At 43.0% G+C, this 8,973-nt stretch overlaps 1 long non-coding RNA gene across 1 annotated transcript; it reads left to right on the forward strand.

Annotated features, from left to right (window-relative positions):
* The first annotated feature begins 1,956 nt into the window (after positions 1-1,956).
* LOC115168829 (uncharacterized) lies at positions 1,957-3,621 on the forward strand. The gene is made up of 2 exons (XR_003870758.1): positions 1,957-2,001; positions 3,495-3,621. It is a non-coding gene; the product is annotated as an uncharacterized LOC115168829 (long non-coding RNA).
* The last annotated feature ends 5,352 nt before the right edge of the window (positions 3,622-8,973 follow it).

Here is an 8,973-nt window from a genome sequence, read left to right on the forward strand (position 1 = left end):
GATCATGAGGACATGAAGCCAGCCATCATCCTGGACTACAACCACAATAAAGGAGGCGTGGACAACCTGGACAAGATGATTGGAACTTACAGCTGCAGGAGGATGACTTTCCACTGGCCCCTAGTCATCTTCCATAACATCATTGATGTGTCCTCATACAATGCCTTTGTGATATGGAACAAGATCAACCCTACCTGGATGCCTGATAAGCAGAACAAGAGGGTGTTCCTGGAGCAGCTGGGAAAGGCACTTGTAACCCCCCACATTCAAAGAAGGGAGCGCCTCCCTCGCACAGCTGCCTCTGCAGCGCTTGTGAAAGCTGTTCAGGGGTCTGAATCTTGTCCTGATCCACCTGAGGCTGCAGCTGGGGCAGGCAAGAGGAGGAGATGCCAATTCTGCCCCCCAAAGAAGGACTGTAAAACAAATACTATGTACTGCACATGTGAGAAATGCATCTGCAAAGTCCATGCACACACATTTGCATACTGTCCTACATGTGCTAATTAGAGTTTATTGATTTATGTTCTTCACATTTTTGTTTTGTATCTATTATCTTATTTTATTCTTATTCATTATTGTTGTTTATACACCTTGTAGGTGGGGCAATGGTTAAAAAAATGGGAGAAGACTAATATTTTGTAGTTGGAATTCCTCATTGTACAGTATATAAGAATATATCACTATGTTGCCAAAAAAGTTCAAGACTGTTATTGTTTCCCTTCAATACAATGGATTCAAAACTACTTTCTGCACATTTCTGCTACTTTCTTAGGCTATACAAGTGCTATCTCCTGCTAAAAAATGTATGTTTACAGCTATACAGTACCTTTAGCAATGATAATAATAATAATAAACCTCTACTTTAGTAAAGAAAACAATTATGACAGGTGTGTTGTAATAAAAACGGATGGTGTCCACTGATTAAATGCAGTCTTTCTGCATTGTGAAGAGGGAAAACCCAGATATTCACAAAGTTTGTGATGAATGACAGGTTGTTTCTTTATGCAAAATAGATTTGGGGTTTAAAATACAATTAAGCTGCTTTATTTTAGGGGTTTAGTGAAGGCAGGTCATTTTTGACCCTTAGGACAAGGGCAGTATACAGAATGTTAAGACTACACAAGGGTTAATCAGTGGCTGGGCTGTCCACTTTATTATAGTTCAAACTGCAGATTGTCCCTTTAGCTTTGAGTTGTTTAGGGAGTAATTTAGCTGTATGTATGTGTGTGTGTGTGTGTGTGTGTGTGTGTGTGTGTGTGTGTGTGTTGGCCTGTGTGTGCGTAAATGCGTGTGTGTATTTTACTCTTCACTGGCATGGTCCAAATGAATCCATTCCATCTATCCAGTTCTCTGTACAGACCCTATAATCTAGGGCAATTTAGAGTGCTTGTGATTTTGCTGTCTTTTGTCTTCCGATGGCACAGCTGGATGGGTTTCTGATCTTTACTAATTGTACGTTTCTCTGGATAAGAGTGTCTGCTAAATGAGTAAAATGTCAAATGTAAATGATTTGGGCCTGTGGTGGTTAAAAGTTTTACCTGGGGAGGGAGAAACAGAAACACATCTGTACACCATCAGGAGATGAACGACTTTGACCCTGTAGCAGAGAGGAAGAGGCGAAGCGAGACGGTTTAAGCCGCCCAAATTCCGTCCATGAAAATAAGACCACTAAATGAGGAATTTTTGTATGGAGGTCAATGACAGTGTCAAATTCGGTCAACAGAAAATGTCACTGCTAATTTGCTCCACCTGCCTTCCATCTTTGAGGATGTGCATTTCCATTGTTAGAGCGGTCACTCGACTATCTTGTCAAAATTATAAATAATCTTTGCCTGTACTGACTTCACTCCACAATGCCTACTGCAGCGCACTGCTGTCGGGATGTAGTACCTTGATGAAGAGAGGGGGCATTGTAGCTTTTCGTAGTTGAAGTTATCCTCTGCTGACTCTGCCTTTGTGTTTGTGAAGAACAAGAAGAATCGTCGGCTGAAAAAGAGACTGGTAAGTGCTTTAGAAAGACATGTTTTAGCCTACACGACCGGCCATGAACATATAGATGAAATGGGAGAGGTCTCTCCGTAATAAAGAGATGCTCTGATTTTTTGACACCACACTCCAAAAAGCGAGTCCTGCAGGCTCTAGTTTTGTCTTATCTTGATTATTGTCCAGTCGTGTGGTCGAGTACTGACAGGAAAGACCTAGTTAAGCTGCAGCTGGCCCAGAACAGAGCGGCACGTTTTGCTCTTCATTGTAATCAGAGGGCTGATATAAATACTATGCGTGCCAGTCTCTCTTTGCTAAAAGTAGAGGAGAGACTGACTGCATCACTTCTTCTTTTTATGAGAAACAATGTGCTGAATTTCCCAAATTGTTTGCAGAGTCAACTTGCACACAGCTCTGACACACACCTACCCCACCAGACATGTCACCAATCCAGAACAAATTGAAGAAAGCATACAGTAATATAAAGAGCCATTATTGCATGGAACTCCGTTCCATCTCATATTACTCAAATGAACAGCAAACCTGGTTTAAAAAAACAGATAAAGCAACACCTCACGGCACAACGCCTCTCCCCTATTTGACCAAGATAGTTTGAGTGTATGTATTGATATGTAGGCTACGTGTGGCCTTTAAAACATGTATGTAGTTCTGTCCTTGAGCTGTTCTTGTCTATTAATGTTCTGTATTATGTCATGTTTCATGTTTTGTGTGGACCTCAGGAAGAGTAGCTGCTGCTTTTGCAACAGCTAATGGGATCCTAATAAAATACCACATACCAAATACAATGAAAACAACCCTGGTACTTGAATATATTGGTAGAGATAGAGGACAGGGCAGGACTGGTGATTGAGTGAAATTGAAAGGATAAAAACATTGTTTATCGTATGTGGAAGAGTAGACCAGACTTACAAAATACTTTCAAGGCTCAAGATTTAATCATTGTTATAATGCTGTAATCCTTTGGTAATAAATTGAAACAAAATTAAGGATACAAAGCCAATGTTTTATCTACAGAACAACTTGTTTTGTAATGCATAGGGGGAACTCAAATGGACAAATACTCTAATAAAGAGGTACTTTTACGTAATTTAACAGAGCAATTAGGGTTGAGTGTCTTGCTCAAGGTCAAATCAACAGATTGTTCACCTAGTCAGCTCAGGGATTTAAACCAGCGAACTTTCAGTTACTGGCCCAACACTCTTAACCACTAGGCTACCTGCCATAGTGGATTAGTTGGCACTTGGCAATGACAGCAAGAGATGATGTCCATAACACAATTACTGTAAAAGGACAACTGGCAGAAGAATTATTGTTCTTTCAGGTGTCTGTTGACTCAACAATGGATTTTATTTCATTGTGTGAGCCCACATAAACCATGTATCCTGTAAACCCGGGTAAGAAACTGAAATGAAAATCATGTAAGTGCTTTGTTGATGTTATGTTTCTCTCTCTCTTCCTCCCCTCTTCACTGCCAACTCGGTGAATGCCAGGCCATGAGGTTGCCATGGCAACGTGGACTACTGCAGCGAGTTGCCAGGTGAGTTCCTCCACCCCTGCTGAGCCCAGCAGTACAGAGAGACAGAAAGAACACAGCTCACTGACATAGAGAGAGAGAGAGAAAGAGAGAGAGAGTGAGAGAGAGGGAGAGAGAGAGGAGCCACAAAAGCGCATCTTTCCTCCAGACAGACATGGTGTTCTGAAGAGGAGGAGGGCTGAAACTGTGAAATCTGTGCAGACAGACAGACACTGAGCGTGTGTGTGTCTGCTCATCAGACTGGCCACCTATTCATCAGGGGTTTATTATGGGGTTTTCACAAGCCCATGCTATCCTGCGGTGCGTGGTATAAACATACCACTATCAAATGATTTGGTTTCTGTACCCTCCCCCCTCTCCTACTCTGAGATGCTTTATGAGTACAGCACCTGCTGTGTGGGCTAGCAATATGTACAGTACAGTGTACTCCTTCTATCCACAGCGTTCCGTCTTTCCTCTCTCCTTCCTTCTGCTCTACCCTTTGTTGTCAACACACCTCTCCTGGGAGACCTGCTGCAGTACAAGGGCAGGGGAAAATAGCTGCACTCTTTCGCCACTACCAACCCTCCCTCTTCCCTTCCTCCCTCTCCCCCTTTCTTTTGACTGTCTTTAATCAGTCCTCCGCAGTCTGCTCTCCACTCTCCACTCTCCACTCCCCACCTTCAGGATTCTCAGGGTAATGGTGGTGGTGGCGTTCTTTGTCTCCCCCTCAACTCACTGACCTCCCTCCAACCTGTCTAGTAGGTACCATCATGTCCCCATCAAGCTGCCCACGTGAAGCCATTGTGAAGATGAAAGGTATTAGAGTGGCAGACAGTGTGACTTAGTGCCAGGGTCTGCACTATGGGGCTCTATGGAGAGAGCTGTAGATAAGGCTCACAACCTTACCTGAGGTAACGATGACTATTCCCCTTTGTTTTTGTCAACAAAGTATTTGTATCAACTTGAGTAGCTATTTACTGAAACTCAAACAAGCAAGGAACACACTACCTCCCAGAACTACTCCACTATATTCAATTGCAAATGTCTCTCCGTATCCAGGAATGTAATTTCCCGAGCAAACACATAGCAGTGTGTTTACGCACATGCTGGTTCAGCGTTCTTTTTCGCTTGTTTACTGTATTGGTCACTTCTTTTCTGTTAGTCAGTGGGCCTGTGTAGCTGAATCACTAGCTGCTCTAGCTGCCAGTTTGTTCTGTGTGTCTGAGTAATGATGAAACAGCAACAAGAAGAACATCACCCCCCCACTGCCTTATAAGGCCAGCCCCAAGCCTGGCCTGCTGCTGCTGGAGGGAAGTGTTCACCAGGCTGTCTCAGACCAACGTCACAGGAATCCATCTTCCAGGGAGGACCCCAGACTCACCAAGGGTGCCCAGGAGCTCTGTCAGTAGGACTGACCACATTATGTGCCTGATAAAAAAAAAAAAAAAAAAAACCTTATTGACGTTTAAATGCAGTTTTTAAGTGAAGTGTGATGGTCTGCAAATGTTCTTTTTAAGGACATCCCCCCTGTACTGTTCTCCCCACTGTAATTTAGTACAGAACAAGACTGTCTCTGGACAACATTCACCCACATAATGACCTCAGAGGAAAAGGGTAGCATTGTCTAGTCACTGCATCATAACAGTTTAACATTGTGTTGTGTGTAGACACTACCTCTCTGTGTAACGTATCGTGCGGTTCCTAGTGCAACACATTACAGAGAGCCTGTGTTCCATCACAGATGTGCTGTGGCTTCGTTAGCTGTCCAGAGAAAGGCTGATTGTTGAGTTCTCTTAATGTAATCTTTACACCACTTATTATGGTCTGACCTGTGTGTGTGTGTGCATGCGTATGTGTGTGTGTGCGCGTGCGAAAGCGCGTGTGTGTGCTGTCAATATGCCATGGTCTTTCAAGCTAATTCATTCATTCATGCTTGGTCCACTGGTTTTACAGTCAGAAATAAGGCACGTTAGACACATCCACAGTCTTTTGCCAGTGGACCAGTCAGAGAGTCTCCCTCTGCTGCTCTAGGGTTGATCCTCAGTGCTCACCGCCCTATCACATCATCAAGTCACATCTTTATTAACATAGTTTGCAGACTGGACACCACAGTGTAATGCACAATAAGCTACATCAAACTACAGCTGCAAACCCATAGAAATAGACTCTCATTCTAGTTTTTTTATTTGATGTATTTATTTCACCTTTATTTAACCAGGTAGGCTAGTTGAAAACAAGTTCTCATTTACAACTGCGACCTGGTCAAGACAGAGCAAAGCAGTGCGACACAAACAGAAGACTTACACATGGAATAAACAAACACACAGTCAATAATACAATAGAAAAAGTATATATACAGTGTGTGCAAATGAGGTAGGATAAGGGACGTAAGGCAATAAATATGCCACAGAGGCGAAATAATTACAATATAGCAATTAAACACGGGAGTGGTAGATGTGCAGAAGATGAACCTGCAAGTAGAGATACTGGAGTGCAAAGGAGCAAAATAAATAAATAACAGTATGGGGATGAGGTAGTTGGATGGGCTGTTTACAGATGGGCTATGTACAGGTGCAGTGATCTGTGAGCTGCTCTGACAGCTGGTGCTTAGTGAGGGAGATATGAGTCTCCAGCTTCAGTGATTTTTGCAGTTTGTTCCAGTCATTGGCAGCAGAGAACTGGAAGGAAAGGCGGCCAATCGAGGAATTGGCTTTGGGGGTGACCAGTGAAATATACCTGCTGGAGGGCGTGCTACGGGTGGGTGCTGCTATGGTGACCAGTGAGCTGAGATAAAGTGGAGCTTTACCTAGCAAAGACTTATAGATGACCTGTAGCCAGTGGGTTTGGCGACGAATATGAAGCGAGGACCAGCCAAGAAGCGAGGACCAGCCACTACCCACAGTGGTGGGTAGTGTAAGGGGCTTAGGTGACAAAACAGATGGCACTGTGATAGACTGCATCCAATTTGCTGAGTAGAGTGTTGGAGGCTATTTTGTAAATTACATTGCCGAAGTCAAGGATCGGTAGGATAGTCAGTTTTACGAGGGTATGTTTGGCAGCATGAGTGAAAGATGCTTTGTTGCGAAATAGGCTGATTCTAGATTTAATTCTGGATTGGAGATGCTTAATGTGAGTCTGGAAGGAGAGTTGTCAGTCTAACCAGACACCTAGGCATTTGTAGTTGTCCACATATTCAGAGTAGAAAAAGTCAGAGTAGTGATGTTGGACGGGCGGGCAGGTGTGGGCAGCGATCGGTTGAAGAGCATGCATTTAGTTTTACTTGTATTTAAGAGCAGTTGGAGGCCACGGAAGGAGAGTTGTATGGTGTTGAAGCTCATCTGGAGGTTAGTTAACACAGTGTCCAAAGCTGTGTTTGTTCTGTGTGCACATCAAAAGTTGACCAGATCTCTTTGGCAATAGTAGGAAAACAGTATGTTCAAGACTTAATATACTGTACCAGACCAGCTCAATGGACCACCAGACTTAATGGTCTGAGAAATTGAGCTAGCCGAAACACTGCTTGTCGATCTCAAAGTTTATTCATAGGTTGTTTTAATGGCTATAGTTTGTAATGTGTTAGTTTGTATCTGTATGTGTGTGTGAAGTACAACTTGAGGTGTTACTTTATAACATCCCCAAACAAATCATCCTAATATGTTTTCTCAGTGAGAACATGAATATTGAACGGGCTGAGAGTACAACCTGCCTTGTGCTGCTACATCTCCATTATTTTACATCACAATGGAAGTGATGCCTTTGAAAAACCCACCCAGTCCCACCATGTCCCTTGTTACTCTCAACACTGCAAAATACACACAGCAGAGGTTTAACTGGACCCCCATTATTTAGAACATATTGTCTGAATATAAATCACCTTGTTGATAATAGCCTCTGGGAGTTGTTTTTCAGTGTGGTTGTTAGACTTGCTAATACTCTGACTAAAAAGAAAAAGAACAACGAGATTGGTAGATTCTTTACATAGATAGATCTCAGGAGGCTGCTGAGGGGAGGAAGGCTCATAATAATGGTTGGAATGGAGTGAATGGAATGGCATCAAACACCTGGAAACCATGAAAACCATGTGCTTGATACCTTTATATTGATTCCGTTCCAGCCATTAATAAGAGCCGTCCTCCCTAATTAAGGTACCACCGGCCTGTGAGATAGATGTAACGCAACCATTGAAACAGAGCATTGATAGGTAGATAGATAAATAGATAGATTGAGATCAACACCAACAAACATTACATATGCATTATCTGTAAATATTCCTCAACAGTGTTTCCCTAGATAGCATGTTTCCTTGGAAACCACTATAAAAGTCCAATGTGTCCAATGTGACTGTCACACCACCGCTCAATGACAAAAGATGGTGTAATTTAGATTCCCATTATCTCGTAGTCTCCCCTCTGGTTACAGCATCTGGTTACAGCAGTGTCATTGTTCCACTGGTGTTAAACAACGATGTTATGAGTCTGCTTGCCGACCCCGAGGGAAAGATTTCCACTAAATTAACAGCAGGCGCCTTATTGCAGACCAGACCTGGGTTCAACTACTATTTTAAATCTTTCAAATACTTTTAGCCTTCTCTTCAGCGTGCCTTGAGTACCCGATGGGCGGGGCTTGCAACATTTGCGACTATTGTATTGGTTACATTGTACCAAACAAGCTCAATCAAGCCCAGATAAAGTATTTGAAATGATTGAATGATTTCAAACAGTATTCGAACCCAGGTCTGGTAGGGGCTACGCCAGCGGTGTCCTACAGCTTCGTCTGATCGTAACTGTCTGGCCCAAGTTATCGCTGCTTTATCCGTGAGTTACGACCCGTATCGAGCGCCCTGTATAATTACAACTACTGCTAGATTTATGGGTGAGAGGTTGAATAGATATATGTGCGAGGGGAATTGTCCAGCTATCCAGCGCGTATCCTCACTGCTCAAGGTTCATTTGCTATTGGTCAGAGCTGCTGATGATCGCTTTGTCCGCACAGTGTTAATCTCACGTTAGGGAACAGGAACACACATACCGTAAAATATATTGCCAACTAAGGCTCCATTGAAACGTATGTCTCTCTCCATCGAACGGAACAAGATGCTTAGCTATGCTCAGGTTCTTTTTTTGACTGAGTCAATGTGGACCCTTAATCTCTCAACGTTCAAAATATAAACTGTATTTTAGGCTTTCGGGGGACCCAAACAGAGACCAACAAGGAGATGTCCCCAACTAGTTTTTCAGAATAACCTGGATCATATTCCTCATTCCCATATTTGTGATATTAATTTAAGTATTTGCTCTCAATGTGTTTGCAGGCACACAATCATGGTGTGGGTAGAGGGAGAAGTGCTTCCCCAAATTACAGTCATCTATTTGACGACACCAAAACAAAGTAGTGTGGACCAAAAAATGAAACGCCACACCATCTGTCATGTCAGAACAACAATTCCCGCTAGA

Source organism: Salmo trutta, chromosome 30 (assembly GCF_901001165.1).
Source record: "Salmo trutta chromosome 30, fSalTru1.1, whole genome shotgun sequence".
Lineage (NCBI taxonomy): Eukaryota > Metazoa > Chordata > Actinopteri > Salmoniformes > Salmonidae > Salmo > Salmo trutta.